Source organism: Bombina bombina, chromosome 6 (assembly GCF_027579735.1).
Source record: "Bombina bombina isolate aBomBom1 chromosome 6, aBomBom1.pri, whole genome shotgun sequence".
NCBI classification, from domain to species: domain Eukaryota; kingdom Metazoa; phylum Chordata; class Amphibia; order Anura; family Bombinatoridae; genus Bombina; species Bombina bombina.
The window spans coordinates 1,017,068,456-1,017,085,847 of NC_069504.1; the positions used below are offsets into that span (position 1 = coordinate 1,017,068,456).

The 17,392-nt window shown below is 41.1% G+C and overlaps 1 protein-coding gene across 1 annotated transcript in view; it reads left to right on the forward strand.

The window, feature by feature from the left end:
* Positions 1–17,392, forward strand: part of C6H12orf4 (chromosome 6 C12orf4 homolog) — a 279,225-nt gene that overhangs the window by 43,440 nt on the left and 218,393 nt on the right. The gene's annotated exons all lie outside the window — the stretch shown is intronic.

Below are 17,392 nucleotides of genomic sequence, written 5' to 3' on the forward strand. Positions count from 1 at the left end.
TATGAGACATGGAGGATTTTAATCTAAGATTTTTATCTCCACTATAATTTTAATAAATTTTGATTTAACCTTGAAATTAGCTTTACCAAAGCAGCAACCAGAAATCTATTTCCTACTTAGTGAGTGGTTTCTGTATTGCTGCAATAATCCTGTTAAGGGATCGCTGTGTTAAAAAAGTATTTGAAGCAAAAAAACTGAGATTTTGCATATCTGAATCCTCTTGTGCTAATTTTCTATGCAAAAATTTGTATTGAGATATATATATGTATATATATATATATATGTGTGTGTGTGTGTGTATATATATATATATATATATATATATATATATATATATATATATATATATATATATATATATATATATATATATATATATATATATTATATATATATAAACATCCAAACAAAATGCACTCCCGAAATCCCAATGTTAATGCCCTGGGTGCTGCTCATAAATTCAAATATCTCCAAACAGAAGAGTACTCCAAAGGTCTTGATGAAAATAGTCGCATAAAAAGTGACTATTTTCATCAAGACCTTTGGAGTGCTCTTCTGTTTGGAGATATATATATATATATATATATATATATATATATATAGAATTAAGTAGAATGTTACCATTCAGTGTCAGTGAGTGGAAACAGGCGTTACTCAAGTAAATGCGCTAGTCAGAGGTATGAAAATCTCATAGAGCAGCTATGAAGGTACAAATATTGTATGATAGACTAAGTCTATACAATATAGGAAAAATAGGAGTCAAAGGGTAAACAGCGCTTATGGAGATTCTTAAAAACTGAATAATATTAAAATCTCTGCAGTGTTGGTGGGTAAAGAAAACAAAAAAAAAAAAAAAAAAAGGGAAGAGAAGTATATGAATATACGTATATATATTAGAGTCTTTGATAGGATATTGGAATCCTAGTGTAATGAAGGCGTAATAGATACCCTTACCAAAAGTTACCTCAATCCTATGAGGTAAGTTTGCCGCATTGGAGGATGTATCTAGTGGTTGAATGAATCCTGGATGTTCTGGTCTGTATAAAATCGCTGCCTCTTGGAGTAGAATGGGATGTGGGTCCCCTTTGTGCTGGTTTCTTTAGGAAACTTCCTGTATTTATTGCCTCTTGGAGCTTGGTTTTCTTGTCTTGGTATGAACTTTCTTGTCCAGATATATACCCTACAGGATGTCAGAGCAGGTGACGTGGTTACAGGGTACTTATTTCTTTTTTCTTTTCTTATTTTTTCTTCATTTTCCTTAGAGTTGTGTCAGCAGATACAAAAAAATTTCCCTTTTCCGACTCGGATTCATTCAACCACTAGATACATCCTCCAATGCGGCAAACTTACCTCATAGGATTGAGGTAACTTTTGGTAAGGGTATCTATTACGCCTTCATTACACTAGGATTCCAATATCCTATCAAAGACTCTAATATATATACGTATATTCATATACTTCTCTTCCCTTTTTTTTTTTTTTTTTTTTTTTTTTTTTTGTTTTCTTTACCCACCAACACTGCCGAGATTTTAATATTATTCAGTTTTTAAGAATCTCCATAAGCGCTGTTTACCCTTTGACTCATATATATATATATATATATATATATATATATATATATATATATATATATATATATATATATATATATATATATATATATATAGTATATATAAATAAATATATATATATATATATATATATATATGTATTTTTTTTATTTTTTTTTATTACCCGGTTGGGCATACTGCCTTTGTATACTGCTTTTGTTCATTTTACCCAATCAGTATTTGTACTATGGAATATAGACTCCTTTTAACCCCTTAACGCCATTAAGACGTTCCATGCCGTCCTAACCACGCTGGGCTTTAGAGCCGTTAGGACAGCATGGAACGTCCTAGCTGTTCTGCTTCACTGAAATAGCTACGGCTTCCTAACTGGGATTGCGGACTGGAAGGTGTGCCTAGCATCATAGGCACTCCTCCTAGACCCGATCCCATTATTGAAATCAAATAAATACAACAGACAAACAAAACAAACCATGCTTATTATTTTGCATGCTATTTCTGTTATTTACCTTGTCAAATTCTTTACATGGAAAATATACTCTGGAATACTGTGTACAGGTCTGGAGACAATATCTTCAGGCAGATATAAATACTGTAAACTATAAACTGTCCAAAGGACGGCTACTAAAATGGCACACGGTCTAAAATATAAAACGTACAACGAAAGACTCTATGTCCTAAATATATATAGTTTAGAGGAGAGAAGAGAAAAAGAGGGCTACATGATAGAAACCTTCAAATATATGAAGGGACTTAAAGGGATAGGAAAAGTCAAAATTAAACTTGCATGATTCAGATAGAGCATGTCATTTTAAGACACTTTTAAATTCACTTCTATTTTCAAATGTGCTTCATTCTCTTGGTATCCTTAGTTGAAAAATAATCTGCACATATCTTACACTAGTGGGAGCTAGTTGCTGACTGGTGCTGGCACACATTTGTCTCTTGTGATTGGCTAACTAGATGTGCCAGTAGTGCAATGAGGTTCGTTCAGCAAAGGATAAAAAGATAATGAAGTAAATTTGATAATAGAAGTAAATTGGAAAGTTTTTAAAATTGTAAGTTCTATCCAAATCATGAAAGAAAATTTCAGAGTTTCATATCCCTTTAATAAAGTGGAAACTAAATCCATTTTCCACAAAAAAAAAATTAAATGCCAAAACAAGGCGTCATAATCTTAAGTTAGAGGGTAGCAGATTCAGGAGAAATTTGAGGAAGCATCTTTTTACAGAAAGTGTGGTGGATTCATGGAATAAACTCCCAATTGAGGTGGTAAACACAAAGACTGTAAATTAATTCAAAAATGTATTATGGATAGACTTGACTAGCCTTTGACTAGCCTTTTTGGTTCTTATCTACCGTCAAATTCTACGTTTCTGTGTTTCTACTGCAGTTATTTTGAGATTGTTTGTGTTTATAGGACAAAGCTGCAGTGAGTCTCAAATTTCACTTAAAGGACCAGTGTACTGTCAAATTGCTTTCCCCTTAATGTGTTTCCAGTGACTTGTTATACTACCTGCTGAGTATAAACTGTATGGGAAATTTCTCCTTTAGTTGTATTTTCATATAAATAAAAAAGCTGTTTTTACTCATTGAAACCACAACCAATTAAAATTGGCTCAGCTTGTAGAGAGATCAGACCTTCTTAGCTTATATCTTTCTACATGCAGACACTTGTCATTATCTTATCCCTTGCCTATATGCCATAGCCCATTACTTAGAGAGAACAATTGAAAATTAACTTTTTAGTACATATCACTCCCATTCCCTACTGGGAGTGTAATTTATTTTGCTGCTGTTGTTTCATATCTTTGCTATAGCCAGTACATAAAGGTACAGTCTACTCCAGAATTTGTATTGTTTAAAAATATAGATAATCCCTTAATTACCCAATCCCCAGTTTCTCCTGTTAAGTGTAGTCAGTCCACGGGTCATCCATTACTTATGGGATTATATCTCCTCCCTAACAGGAAGTGCAAGAGGATCACCCAATCAGAGCTGCTATATAGCTCCTCCCCTCTACGTCATATTCAGTCATTCTCTTGCACCTAACTTAAAGATAGGACGTGTGAGAGGACTGTGGTGTGTTAAACTTAGTTTTTATTCTTCAATCAAAAGTTTGTTATTTTAAACGGCACCGGAGTGTGTTGTTTGTTCTCAAGCAGCATTAGAAGAAGAATCTGCTTGAGTTTTTTCTATGATCTTAGCGGTCGTAACTAAGATCCACTTGCTGTTCTCGGCCATTCTGAGGAGTGAGGTAACTTCAGAACAGGGGATAGCATGCAGGGTCCACCTGCAAGGAGGTATGTGCAGTAAATTATTTTCTAAGGAATGGAATTGACTCAGAAAATACTGCTAATACCGATGTAATGTAAGTGCAGCCTTAAATGCAGTAGTAGCGACTGGTATCAGGCTGATATGTATGTATACTCTGAGGTATTTCTGGGGAATGGAATTTCACTAAGAAAATACTGTCAATATTAAAGTAATATTTGAGCCTACACTGCAGTGAAAGCGACTAGCAGCAGGTTTATTAATAACACTTCATAATTTCAAATTTAAAACGTTTACTGGCATGTTAATCGTTTTTTCTGAGGTACTTGGTGATAAAACTTTATGGGCATGATTTTTACCACATGGCTGTCGTTTTTTATGCATAAAAACAGTTTACTGAGCTTCCCCACTATTGTAATAGGAGTGGGAGGGGCCTATTTTAGCGCTTTATTGCGCAGTAAAAATTTAGTCACAGTTCTTCCTCCATGATCTAGGACGTCTCTACAGAGCCCAGGGGTCTCCAAAACTAGTTTTGAGGGAGGTAATCAGTCACAGCAGACCTGTGACAGTGTGTTTGACTGTGATAAAAACGTTTATTATTTCAATTGTTATCCGTTTTGGGTGTTAAGGGGTTAATCATCCTTTTGCTGGTGGGTGCAATCCTCTGCTAACTTTATACATTTTCTGTCAAAAATTGGTTGTTTTAACATATTTGGGTCATTGTTAATTCAAATGTGTCACATTTTTATGTTTTCTTAAAGGCGCAGTAGCGTTTTTTATATAGCTTGTAAATTTATTTAAAAGTTTTTTTCCAAGCCTGCTAGTTTTATTGCTAGTCTGTTTAAACATGTCTGACACAGATGAATCTGTTTGTTCACTATGTTTAAAGGCCAATGTGGAGCCCAATAGAAATTTGTGCACTCAATGTATAGATGCTACTTTGAATAAAAGTAAAACTTTATATGTTAAGAAAATATCACCAGACAACGAGGGGGAAGTTATGCCGACTAACTCTCCTCACGTGTCAGTACCTTCGCCTCCCGCTCAGGAGGTGCGTGATATTGTGGCGCCAAGTACATCAGGGCGGCCCTTACAAATCACTTTGCAAGACATGGCTAATGTTATGACTGAAGTACTATCTAAATTGCCAGAATTAAGAGGTAAACGCGATCACTCTGGGGTAAGAACAGAGTGCGCTGATAATAGTAGAGCCATGTCTGATACTGCGTCACAATTTGCAGAACATGAGGACGGAGAGCTTCATTCTGTGGGTGACGGATCTGATCCAAGTAAACTGGATTCAGAGATTTAAAATTTTAAATTTAAGATTGAGAACCTCCGTGTATTACTAGGGGAGGTATTAGCGGCTCTGAATGATTGTAACACGGTTGCAATTCCAGAGAAAGTATGTAGGCTGGATAAATATTTTGCGGTACCGACGTGTACTGACGTTTTTCCTATACCTAAAAGGCTTACAGAAATTGTTAACAAGGAGTGGGATAGACCCGGTGTGCCTTTTTCACCCCCTCCTATATTTAGAAAGATGTTTCCAATAGACGCCGCCACACGGGACCTATGGCAGACGGTCCCTAAGGTGGAGGGAGCAGTTTCTACTTTGGCTAAGCGCACCACTATCCCGGTGGAGGATAGCTGTGCTTTTTCAGATCCAATGGATAAAAAGTTAGAGGGTTACCTTAAGAAAATGTTTGTTCAGCAAGGCTTTATATAACAACCCCTTGCATGCATCGCGCCTGTCACTGCTGCGGCGGCATTCTGGTTTGAGTCTCTGGAAGAGACCCTTAGCACAGCTCCATTGGATGAGATTATAAACAAGCTTAAAGCCCTTAAGCTAGCTAATTCATTTATTTCTGATGCCGTAGTACACTTAACCAAACTTACGGCTAAGAACTCCGGATTCGCCATTCAAGCGCGCAGAGCGCTGTGGCTTAAATCCTGGTCAGCTGATGTGACTTCTAAATCTAAATTGCTTAATATTCCTTTCAAAGGGCAGACATTATTCGGGCCCGGCTTGAAAGAAATTATCTCTGACATTACTGGAGGTAAGGGCCATGCCCTGCCTCAAGACAGGGCCAAACCAAAGGCTAAACAGTCTAATTTTCGTGCATTTCGTAATTTCAAGACAGGAGCAGCATCAACTTCCTCTGCTCCAAGACAGGAAGGAACTGTTGCTCGCTTCAGACAGGGCTGGAAACCTAACCAGTCCTGGAACAAGGGCAAGCAGGCCAGAAAACCTGCTGCTGCCCCTAAGACAGCATGAAGTGAGGGCCCCCGATCCGGAAACGGATATAGTGGGGGGCAGACTTTCTCTCTTTGCCCAGGCTTGGGCAAGAGATGTCCAGGATCCCTGGGCGTTGGAAATCATATCTCAGGGATATCTTCTGGATTTCGAAGCTTCTCCTCCACAAGGGAGATTTCATCTTTCAAGGTTATCAGCAAACCAGATAAAGAAAGAGGCACTTCTACGATGTGTACAAGACCTCTTACTAATGGGAGTGATCCACCCAGTTCCGCGGTCGGAACACGGGCAAGGATTCTATTCAAATCTGTTTGTGGTCCCCAAAAAAGAGGGAACCTTCAGACCAATCTTGGACTTAATGATCCTAAACAAATTCCTAAGAGTTCCATCGTTCAAAATGGAAACTATTCGAACCATCTTACCCATGATCCAAGAGGGTCAGTACATGACCACAGTGGATTTAAAGGATGCCTACCTTCACATACCGATTCACAAGGATCATTACCGGTATATAAGATTTGCTTTTCTAAACAGGCATTACCAGTTTGTAGCTCTTCCCTTCGGGTTAGCTACGGCTCCAAGAATCTTTACAAAGGTTCTGGGCTCTCTTCTGGCGGTACTAAGACCGCGAGGCATAGCGGTAGCTCCGTACCTAGACGACATTCTGATACAAGCGTCAAGTTTCCAAACTGCCAAATCTCATACAGAGTTAGTTCTGGCATTTCTAAGGTCGCATGGGTGGAAGGTGAACGTAGAAAAGAGTTCTCTATTGCCACTCACAAGAGTCCCCTTTCTAGGGACTCTTATAGATTCTGTAAAAATGAAAATTTACCTGACGGAGGACAGGTTATCAAAACTTCTAAATGCTTGCCGTGTCCTTCATTCCATTCAACAGCCGTCAGTGGCTCAGTGCATGGAGGTAATCGGCTTAATGGTAGCGGCAATGGACATAGTACCATTTGCGCGCCTGCATCTCAGACCGCTGCAATTGTGCATGCTAAGTCAGTGGAATGGGGATTACTCAGATTTGTCCCCTCTGCTAAATCTGGATCAAGAGACCAGAGATTCTCTTCTATGGTGGCTTTCTCGGCCACATCTGTCCAAGGGGATGCCCTTCCGCAGGCCAGATTGGACGATTGTAACAACAGACGCCAGCCTTCTAGGTTGGGGCGCAGTCTGGAATTCCCTGAAGGCTCAGGGATCATGGACTCAGGAGGAGAGACTCCTTCCAATAAACATTCTGGAATTAAGAGCAATTTTCAATGCTCTTCTGGCTTGGCCTCAGTTAGCAACTCTGAGGTTCATCAGATTTCAGTCGGACAACATCATGACTGTGGCTTACATCAACCATCAAGGAGGAACAAGGAGTTCCCTAGCGATGATGGAAGTCTCAAAGATAATTCGCTGGGCAGTCTCACTCTTGCCACCTGTCAGCGATCCACATCCCAGGCGTGGAGAACTGGGAGGCGGATTTTCTAAGTCGCCAGACCTTTCATCCGGGGGAGTGGGAACTTCATCCGGAGGTGTTTGCCCAACTGCTTCATCATTGGGGCAAACCAGATCTGGATCTCATGGCGTCTCGCCAGAACGCCAAGCTACCTTGTTACGGCTCCAGGTCCAGGGACCCGGGAGCGGTGCTGATAGATGCTCTGACAGCACCTTGGGCCTTCAACATGGCTTATGTGTTTCCACCCTTCCCGATGCTTCCTCGATTGATTGCCAGGATCAAACAGGAGAGAGCATCGGTGATTCTAATAGCGCCTGCGTGGCCACGCAGGACCTGGTATGCAGATCTAGTGGACATGTCGTCCTGTCCACCATGGTCTCTGCCTCTGAGACAGGACCTTCTGATTCAGGGTCCTTTCAAACATCCAAATCTAATTTCTCTGAGGCTGACTGCATGGAGATTGAACGCTTGATTCTATCAAAGCGTGGATTCTCGGAGTCAGTGATTGATACCTTAATACAGGCTAGGAAACCTGTTACCAGGAAAATTTACCATAAAATATGGCGCAAATACTTATATTGGTGCGAATCCAAGAGTTACTCATGGAGTAAGGTTAGAATTCCTAGGATATTGTCTTTTCTACAAGAAGGTTTAGAAAAGGGTTTATCTGCTAGTTCGTTAAAGGGACAGATTTCAGCTCTGTCTATCCTTTTACACAAACGTCTGGCAGAAGTTCCAGACGTTCAGGCTTTTTGTCAGGCTTTGGCTAGGATTAAGCCTGTGTTTAAGACTGTTGCTCCGCCGTGGAGCTTAAACTTAGTTCTTAACGTTCTGCAAGGTGTTCCGTTTGAACCCCTTCATTCCATCGATATCAAGCTGTTATCTTGGAAAGTTCTGTTTTTAATGGCCATTTCCTCGGCTCGGAGAGTCTCTGAGTTATCGGCCTTACATTGTGATTCTCCTTATCTGATTTTTCATTCAGACAAGGTAGTTCTGCGTACTAAACCTGGGTTCTTACCTAAGGTAGTCACTAACAAGAATATCAATCAAGAGATTGTTGTTCCATCATTGTGCCCTAACCCTTCTTCAAAGAAGGAACGACTTTTGCACAATCTGGACGTTGTCCGTGCCCTGAAATTTTATTTGCAGGCAACTAAAGATTTTCGTCAAACTTCTTCCCTGTTTGTCGTTTATTCTGGACAGAGGAGAGGTCAAAAAGCTTCGGCTACCTCTCTCTCTTTTTGGCTTCGTAGCATAATACGTTTAGCCTATGAGACTGCTGGACAGCAGCCTCCTGAAAGGATTACAGCTCATTCTACTAGAGCTGTGGCTTCCACTTGGGCCTTTAAGAATGAGGCCTCTGTTGAACAGATTTGCAAGGCTGCAACTTGGTCTTCACTTCACACTTTTTCAAAATTTTACAAATTTGACACTTTTGCTTCTTCGGAGGCTGTTTTTGGGAGAAAGGTTCTACAGGCAGTGGTTCCTTCCGTGTAAAGATCTTGCCTGTCCCTCCCGTCATCCGTGTACTTTTAGCTTTGGTATTGGTATCCCATAAGTAATGGATGACCCGTGGACTGACTACACTTAACAGGAGAAAATATAATTTATGCTTACCTGATAAATTCATTTCTCCTGTAGTGTAGTCAGTCCACGGCCCGCCCTGTTTTTTACGGCAGGTCTAAATTTTAATTAAACTCCAGTCACCACTGCACCCTATAGTTTCTCCTTTCTCGTGTGGTTTCGGTCGAATGACTGGATATGACGTAGAGGGGAGGAGCTATATAGCAGCTCTGCTTGGGTGATCCTCTTGCACTTCCTGTTAGGGAGGAGATATAATCCCATAAGTAATGGATGACCCGTGGACTGACTACACTACAGGAGAAATGAATTTATCAGGTAAGCATAAATTATATTTTTGCATAACCAACACTGTTATATTAATACACTTTTGTACCTCTGTTGATTACCTTGTGTCTAAACTTCTGCAGAGTGCCACCTTATCTCAGTTCTTTTGACAGACTTGCATTTTAGCCAATCAGTGCTGACTCAGAAATAACTCCACAGAATTGAGCACAATAATAAATATATATATATATATATATATCACATGATCTAGCACTGTCTAACTGTGAAAACTGTAAAAAAATGTTGTACCTCTGTTGATTACCTTGTGTCTAAGCCTCTGTAGACTGCCACCTTATCTCAGTTCTTTTGACAGACTTGCATTTTAGCCAATCAGTGCTGACTCAGAAATAACTCCACAGAAGTGAGCACAATGATATATATATATATATATATATATATATATATATATATATATATATATATACCCCTCACGTGATCTAGCACTGTCTAATTGTGAAAACTGTAAAAAATGCACTGAGATAAGAGGCGGTTTTCAACGGTTTAGAAATCAGTTTCAGCCTACCTACGTTTAACTTTCAAATCAAAATTCAAAGAAAACAAAGCAAATTTGATGATAAAAGTAAATTGAAAAGTTGTTTTTAAATGACATGCCTTATCTGAATCATGAAAGTTTAATTTTGTCTTTACTGTCCCTTTTAAATATTGTAATTTTTGGTATAGGTGGGCAAAATCAGCAGTCGGTTGACAAAATAAAAGAAAAAGAGCTATTAGTAAACAATTTAATACACACCAGCAAGTAAACTAAATCAGTGGGAACACATTAACGGGAATAAACTTTGCAGTACACTGTACCTTTAAAAGCAGTTGCCACAGTAAAGGGGCACAGGAACATTAATTTCAGCAGCCTTTTCAGGGGTGTATCCTTGGATTACTTAAAAAACAAAATGTATTAACAATTTAAACTAAACTTGATTAATTGATTTTTTTATTTATATATATATATATTGTGTATATATATATACAGTATATATAAAAACCCATTTTTTGTTTTATCATTCATGTCAGCAGGGCAGGTAGGCACCTCAGCAAACAAACTGAGGTGTAGAGGTGCTTTGAACTACTGTTAGCTTAAGTTACTTTTAAAAATTAAAGTGACAGTAACGTTTTTTATGTTTAAATTTTAATTAAAGATTTATACTTTTTACTTAATTTTTGGATCCATTGTGAGTCAGGCCCTGCAAAATGTCACTTGTTCTTTATGTTTTTGTTTTTGTTTTTTATTGGAGGTTCAAAATAAAGCATACATAAATATCAAACAGTGACAAATGAAAGCAACACAGTGTTTGCATAAAATAAGACAATGTCAAGCTGACAATGAATACATCAAAAGATAAGTTTAAAGAAAATAATATACTAGCAGTATGCCAAGTGATGAGCACACCTCCTAAGAAACACAAGCGGCCACTCTTGGACCCCAGAAGTATAGAGCAAAATCACAGGAGGTTACCTTTGATCAAAGGAGACCACTCTTGGGTCCCAGATGACTGACCTCATTTTTCAATTTTTATATATGTATATATAGAAAACAATACACTGAACAAATGTTACAGAACCTAGAACAATATTAAATATGTATAGTTTTGATTGGGGAGAATCGGTACTATCATTAGCATAGCGTGTAAAAATAACTTTCCTAAGAATTTGACCCTCCCAAAGTACTGTAGAGAGCTTCATATTAATAATTCTTACATGTCCAGCACCCGCCAGCAACCTCAAATTTAGGCATCAGACATGGAGTCGTCATAAATAAATCTGGATAAATTAGGATAGATTGGTGGCCATCTAGCCACACCAACAAATGTACAGGGTTAGATCTGGTATGTGGTAGCATTAGCAAGTCTATATATAATTTATGGGGTGGATTATTTATAGGGTATAAGCGTCTCATCCCCTGCTGTGCTAACAGGGCAATATAGCCAACACCCGGTCTTATAGCATGGTAAGCATGATTAGTGTGTCAGAGGATCCTAGGTGTGGTGGGATCTGTTTGCTGGGGCAGTACAGGGGAAGAAGGCCATGTGTATTGGCACATACACCCACATTCACACATACTCCCGTACATACGTACCTATGTGTGCACCCCTACCCGCCTCATGTTGGATAAGGGAATCTGCATGTTAGTAACATGTTGGAAAGCATTTGGCGTTCTATAAGGTTACCCCCACACATCATATATGCGGAGCAAACTGGGTAGCAGCATATGTAGATACAGGGCAAGTGTATGTGTCAGGTAAATGGATCGTAACACGTTATTTTGTATAAAAACATAGCAAGGGGGGAGGGAGATGTACACCTCCTATGAGCGGTGCAGTGACTCAGTTAAAAGCAACTCAATACCATTACTACATATAGAGCATAGTAGGAGCAGATCGAAATAACTGACATATCTTTTGCATGCAATATTGAAAGAGCTCTAAAAAATAAACAGTTTTGTACTTGAAATATGTTAGACTTGCTACCAGCCTGCAGTCCAAAATGAAATGAGTCCACCGGAGCCAACAGAGCTCGGTACAATAACTGCCTACAATTTAGCCCACTCCTGATTTAACTAGAGTCCATGACGAATGCAGGGAGTTATGGAGTTCAAGAATAGATAACTGTCCATCTGAGTATATGGCACCCATCTTACCTCCCGTTACCAGATATCTACGGTTGTCATAGCCGGAGCGATGATCCTCTCTCACCCTGTCTCTAGATGAAATCGGGACCAGAAATACATGAGCCGGAACGGTCCCCCTCCTCAGGTGCGACCCTTCTAGCCCCGTGGATCCGCCACTGTTCCGCTGTCCTCCAGCGGCTGTAACTCTGTTACCGGGTACGTGGATGGGAATCCACTCCTCTCTTGGATCTGATGCAGCATCCGCCCAGGGCTCCGGTACAGCTGTGCCACATTCACTTGCTGCGCCCTGCTCTACAGTGTCGGACATGTCTCCTGGGGCCATAGATCTTTCCGTCTGGAGATTTGAGGTAGGCGGAGGTGGTGTAGATGCGGTAGTTTCGGGATCCTTAGGACCTCTGGTGTTGGGGATCTCTGGCTCGATAGCCCCTACCACACTAGGTATAGGACCATCATCCGGTTCTCTATTCAGCTTAGGATTGGATTCCACTGTTGCCACATCGATGTGTAGGGCATTCATGAGTAGGCTACACAGATCCCTCTCCAAGGCCCAGAAGTAGTCTTCTATATGCCAGGTCATTTGGGATTCCCATCTTCTCAGGCCCTCCATTTTCGGCAAGTAGTCTAGACAGGTCGCTACGGAGGCTCTGTGCAGCAGCTTTATTTGGGTATGTGATTCCCTCTGTATTGTGAGGTGGGTTAAGTAGACAGCTCTCTGGAACTAGTTATAGATGAAGAGCTGCGCACTCAGGCACAGCGAGATTGGGGACAATGTCAAGGCTTCAGGTATAGGAGAAGGCCTCAAGGATAAAAGTCCGGTACTGAGGGCTTTCATGCCACAACACAATCCAAGACCCTATAAATCTCAGTTTAGGACGCCAACAGCTAACTTTCTGCACTATTTTGAAAAGAATATATTCACTTCTGGAACTCAAAATTAGTGTTTATTAAAGAGAGCTTGAAGGAGCTGAAGCTCAGTGCGACCACTAAGATGGCCGCCGCCCGGAAGTCCCCTGTTCTTTATGTTTTAATGCCAATGTGGAACCACCAATTCCTTTCTTTTCTTCATGTATTGAAAGAACGTTAAATTACAGGGATAGACTTTTTTTCTGAGCCAACATTTTCTAAGGCGAATGCTGTTCAGAAGTCTAATGACAATGTTGAATATATGCCGCAGCTTTCTCCTCAAGTGTCCCAAATTTTACAGCCCACACATGCAGTGCCCTTTGCTTCCTCTCTAACTTCTCCTGGGGTTACGTTGCAAGACATTGCTTCCCTCATGTCTTCTGCAGTCGCTGATGCGTTATCTGCTTTTCACATGTTGAAGGGAAAGCGCAAGAGGAAGAATACACGCTCAGCAAGCGAGGTTACTGATACAGTCGTTGCTATTTCGAATGCCCCCTTTCATAAGCCTTAGGAGGAGGATACTTCGGTAGCATCTGAGGGTGAAATCTCAGATTCTGACAGTGTAATTCCTCCTGCTGATACTGAAGTTGTTTCTTTCAGGTTTAAGCTAGAACACCTCCGTCTGTTACTTAAGGAGGTTTTAGCTACATTGGACGACAGCGACACCTTGGTCGTAGTTAACCCTAAAAAATCCAGTATGCTAAACAAATATTTTGATATACCTTCCTCTATGGAGTTTTTTTCCTGTACCAGATAGAGCTACTGGGATAATTGCTAAGGAGTGGGATAGACCAGGTATCCCTTTTTCTCCTTCTCCTATATTTAAAAAGATGTTTCCAATAGTGGAGTCTATCAAGGAGGCTTGGCAAACAGTACCCAAGGTGGAAGGAGCTATTTCCACTCTGGCCAAAAGAACTACTATTCTCATAGAGGATAGTTGTGCCTTTAACGATCCAATGGACAAAAATTTAGAGGGGTTACTCAAGAAGATGTATGTACACTAGGGTTTACAATGGCAACCTGCTGTGTGCATTGCTATCGTCACTAGTGCTGCAGCATATTGGTTTGATGCGTTGTCTGATGCCATTAGGACAGACACTCCCCTTGACGAGCTCCAGGATAGGATAAAAGCCCTTAAGTTGGCTAATTCCTTTATTACTGATGCTTCCTTACAGGTTATCAAACTGGGAGCAAAGATTTCAGGTTTTGCTGTACTAGCCCGCAGAGCTTTATAGTTGAAACCTTGGTCTGCGGATGTGTCATCTAAGTCTAAACTTTTAGCGATTCCTTACAAGGGAAAGACATTGTTTGGACCGGGTTTGTCGGAGATTATCTTTGATATTACAGGAGGAAAGGGTCATCTTCTCCCTCAGGATCAGAGAAACAAACGAAAGGGACGGCAGAGTAATTTTCGTTCCTTTCGAAATTTCAAAAGAAATTCTTCCGCTTCCTCTTCCAAGCAAGAACAGTCCAAACCTTCTTGGAGACCTAATCAGTCTTGGAACAAGGGAAAGCAATCTAAAAGGCTTGCTATTGAATCAAAGACAGCTTGAAGGGCCTGCCTCCAATCTGGGACCAGATCTTGTGGGGGGCAGGCTTTCCTTCTTCACTCAGGCTTGGGTTCGAGATGTTCAGGATCCCTGGGCAGTGGACATAGTGTCCCAGGGATACAAGCTAGAGTTCAAAAATGTCCCTCCCAGAGGCAGATTTCAACTGTCAAGATTATCTGTAGACCAGATAAAAAGAGAGGTGTTCTTACACTGTGTACGGGACCTCTCAGATCTGGGAATGATAGTTCCTGTTCCAATGCAGGAACAGGGTTTGGGATTTTATTCCAATCTGTTCGTGGTTCCAAAAAAGGAAGAAACCTTCAGACCGATTCTAGATCTCAAGAGTCTAAACAAAATTCTCAGAGTACCGTCCTTCAAGATGGAAACTATTCGTTCCATTCTTCCTTTGGCCCAAGAGGGCCAATTTATGACAACGGTGGATTTAAAGGACGCTTATTTGCATGTTCCCATTCACAGGGATCATCACAAGTTTCTAAGGTTTGCATTTCAGAACAAACACTTCAGCTCCCAGAATTTTCTCAAAGGTTCTGGGATCCCTGTTGGCGGTGCTCAGATTATGGGGCATTGCAGTGGCACCCTATCTGGACGACATCCTGGTCCAAGCGCCATCCTTTCAACAGGTAAGGTTACACTCGGAAATGTTGCTATCCTTCCTGCGATCTCACGGATGGAAGGTAAATTTGTAAAAGACTTCCTTAGTTCCAAATACAAGGGCATCTTTCTTGGGAACCATAATAGATTCACTATCAATGAAGATTTTTCTGACAGAAGTCAGGAAATCAAAGATTTTCGATTCTAGCCTAGCGCTTCAGTCCGCTCCTCAGCCCTCAGTGGTTCAGTGCATGGAGGTAATCGGGCTGATGTTGGCGACAATGGACATCATCCCGTTCGCTCGTTTCCACCACAGACCTCTGCAGTTAAACATGCTCAGTCAATGGAACGAAGATTATGCGGATTTGTCTCCACGAATACAGCTGGAGCAGGAGACAAGGGATTCTCTTCTTTGGTGGTTGTCTCAGGATCATCTCTCCCAGGGAACCTGCTTTCGCAGACCCTCCTGGGTAATTGTGACAACAGATGCCAGCCTTCTAGGATGGGGAACAGTCTGGGACTCTCTAAAGGCTCAGGGAACTTGGACTCAGTCAGAGTCTGTTCTGCCCATAAACATTCTGAATGCTCTTCTGGCCTGGCCCCAGTTAGCCTCGGCCCGGTTCATCAGGTTCCAGTCGGACAACATAACATAAAAAGTGGCTTACATCAATCATCAGGGAGGAACACTGAGTTCCTTAGCCATGACAGAGGTAGCCAAGATAATTCGGTGGGCGGAGACCCTCAATTTCTTTCGGCGATCCACATCCCAGGGTTGGACAACTGGGAGGCGGACTTCCTGAGCAAACAGACCTTTCACCCAGGGGAGTGGGAACTCCATCCGGAATTTTTTTCCAGCCTGATTCTCAAATGGGGTCAGCCGGAATTGGATCTCATGGCATCTCGGCAGAATGCCAAGCTTCCGAGGTACGGATCGAGGTCAAGGGACCCTCAGGCGGTACTGATAGATGCCCTGGCGGTACCTTGGAATTTCAGTCTTGCATACCTATTTCCTCCATTCGCTCTTCTTCCTCGAGTCATTGCTCGAATCAAGCAGGAGAGGGCGTTGGTGATCCTGATTGCACCGCCTTGGCCTCGCAGGATTTTGTGTGCAGACCTGGTGAACATGTCATCTCTTCCACCTTGGAGACTTCCGTTGAGGAAGGACCTTCTACTTCAAGGACCCTTCCTTCATCCAAATCTAGTTTCTCTGAAGCTGACTGCTTGGAGATTGAACGCTTAATTTTATCCAAGCGGGAATTTTTCAGATTCGGTCATAGAGACCATGATTCAGGCTCATAAACCTGTGACTAGAAAGATTTACCACAAGATATGGCGTAAATATCTATATTGGTGTGAATCCAAGGGCTACTCTTGGAGTAGAGTTAGGATTCCGAGAATTCTGTCATTTCTCCAAGAAGGTTTGGAGAAAGGATTATCAGCAAGTTCTCTAAAGGGTCAAATATCTGCCTGGTCTATTTTGTTACATAAACGTCTGGCAGACATTCCAGACGTGCAGTCGTTTTGTCAGGCCCTAGTCAGGATCAGGCCTGTATTCAAACCAGTTACTCCTCCTTGGACTCAAGGGACTCTGTTTGAGCTGATGCTTTCCTTAGATATTAAGTTGTTATCTTGGAAAGTTTTGCTTCTTGTCTCTATTTCATCTACTCGTAGAGTTTCAGAGTTCTCGGTATTACAGTATGCGTCTCCTTACCTTATTTTTTAATCGGATAGGGTGGTTTTACGTACTAAATTAAGGTTTCTCCCTAAAGTAGTTTCAGACCGGAACATTAATCAGGAGATGGTTGTTCCTTCCATGTGTCCTAATCCTTCTTCTCAGGAGGAACGGCTTCTACACAATCTGGACGTGGTACGTGCACTAAAATTCTATTTACAGGCAACTAAGGATTTTCTTCAGTCTTCTGTTTAACGTAAGGGACAGAAACCTATGGCTACTTCTCTTTCTTTGTGGCTGAAGAGTATCATTTGCTTTGCCTATGAAACTGCTGGACAGCAGCCTCCTGAGGGAGTAACGACTCTTTCTACGAGGGTTGTTTCCTCTTCCTGGGCATTCAAAATGAAGCCTTTATGGAACAGTTTTGCAAGGCTGCAACTTGATCCTCTCTTCACTCTTTTTCAAACTTCTATAAATTTGACTTTTTTGCCTCAGCTGAGGTCGCTTTTGGGAGAAAGGTTCTTCAAGCAGTGGTGCCTTCCGTTTAGGTTTCCTGTCTT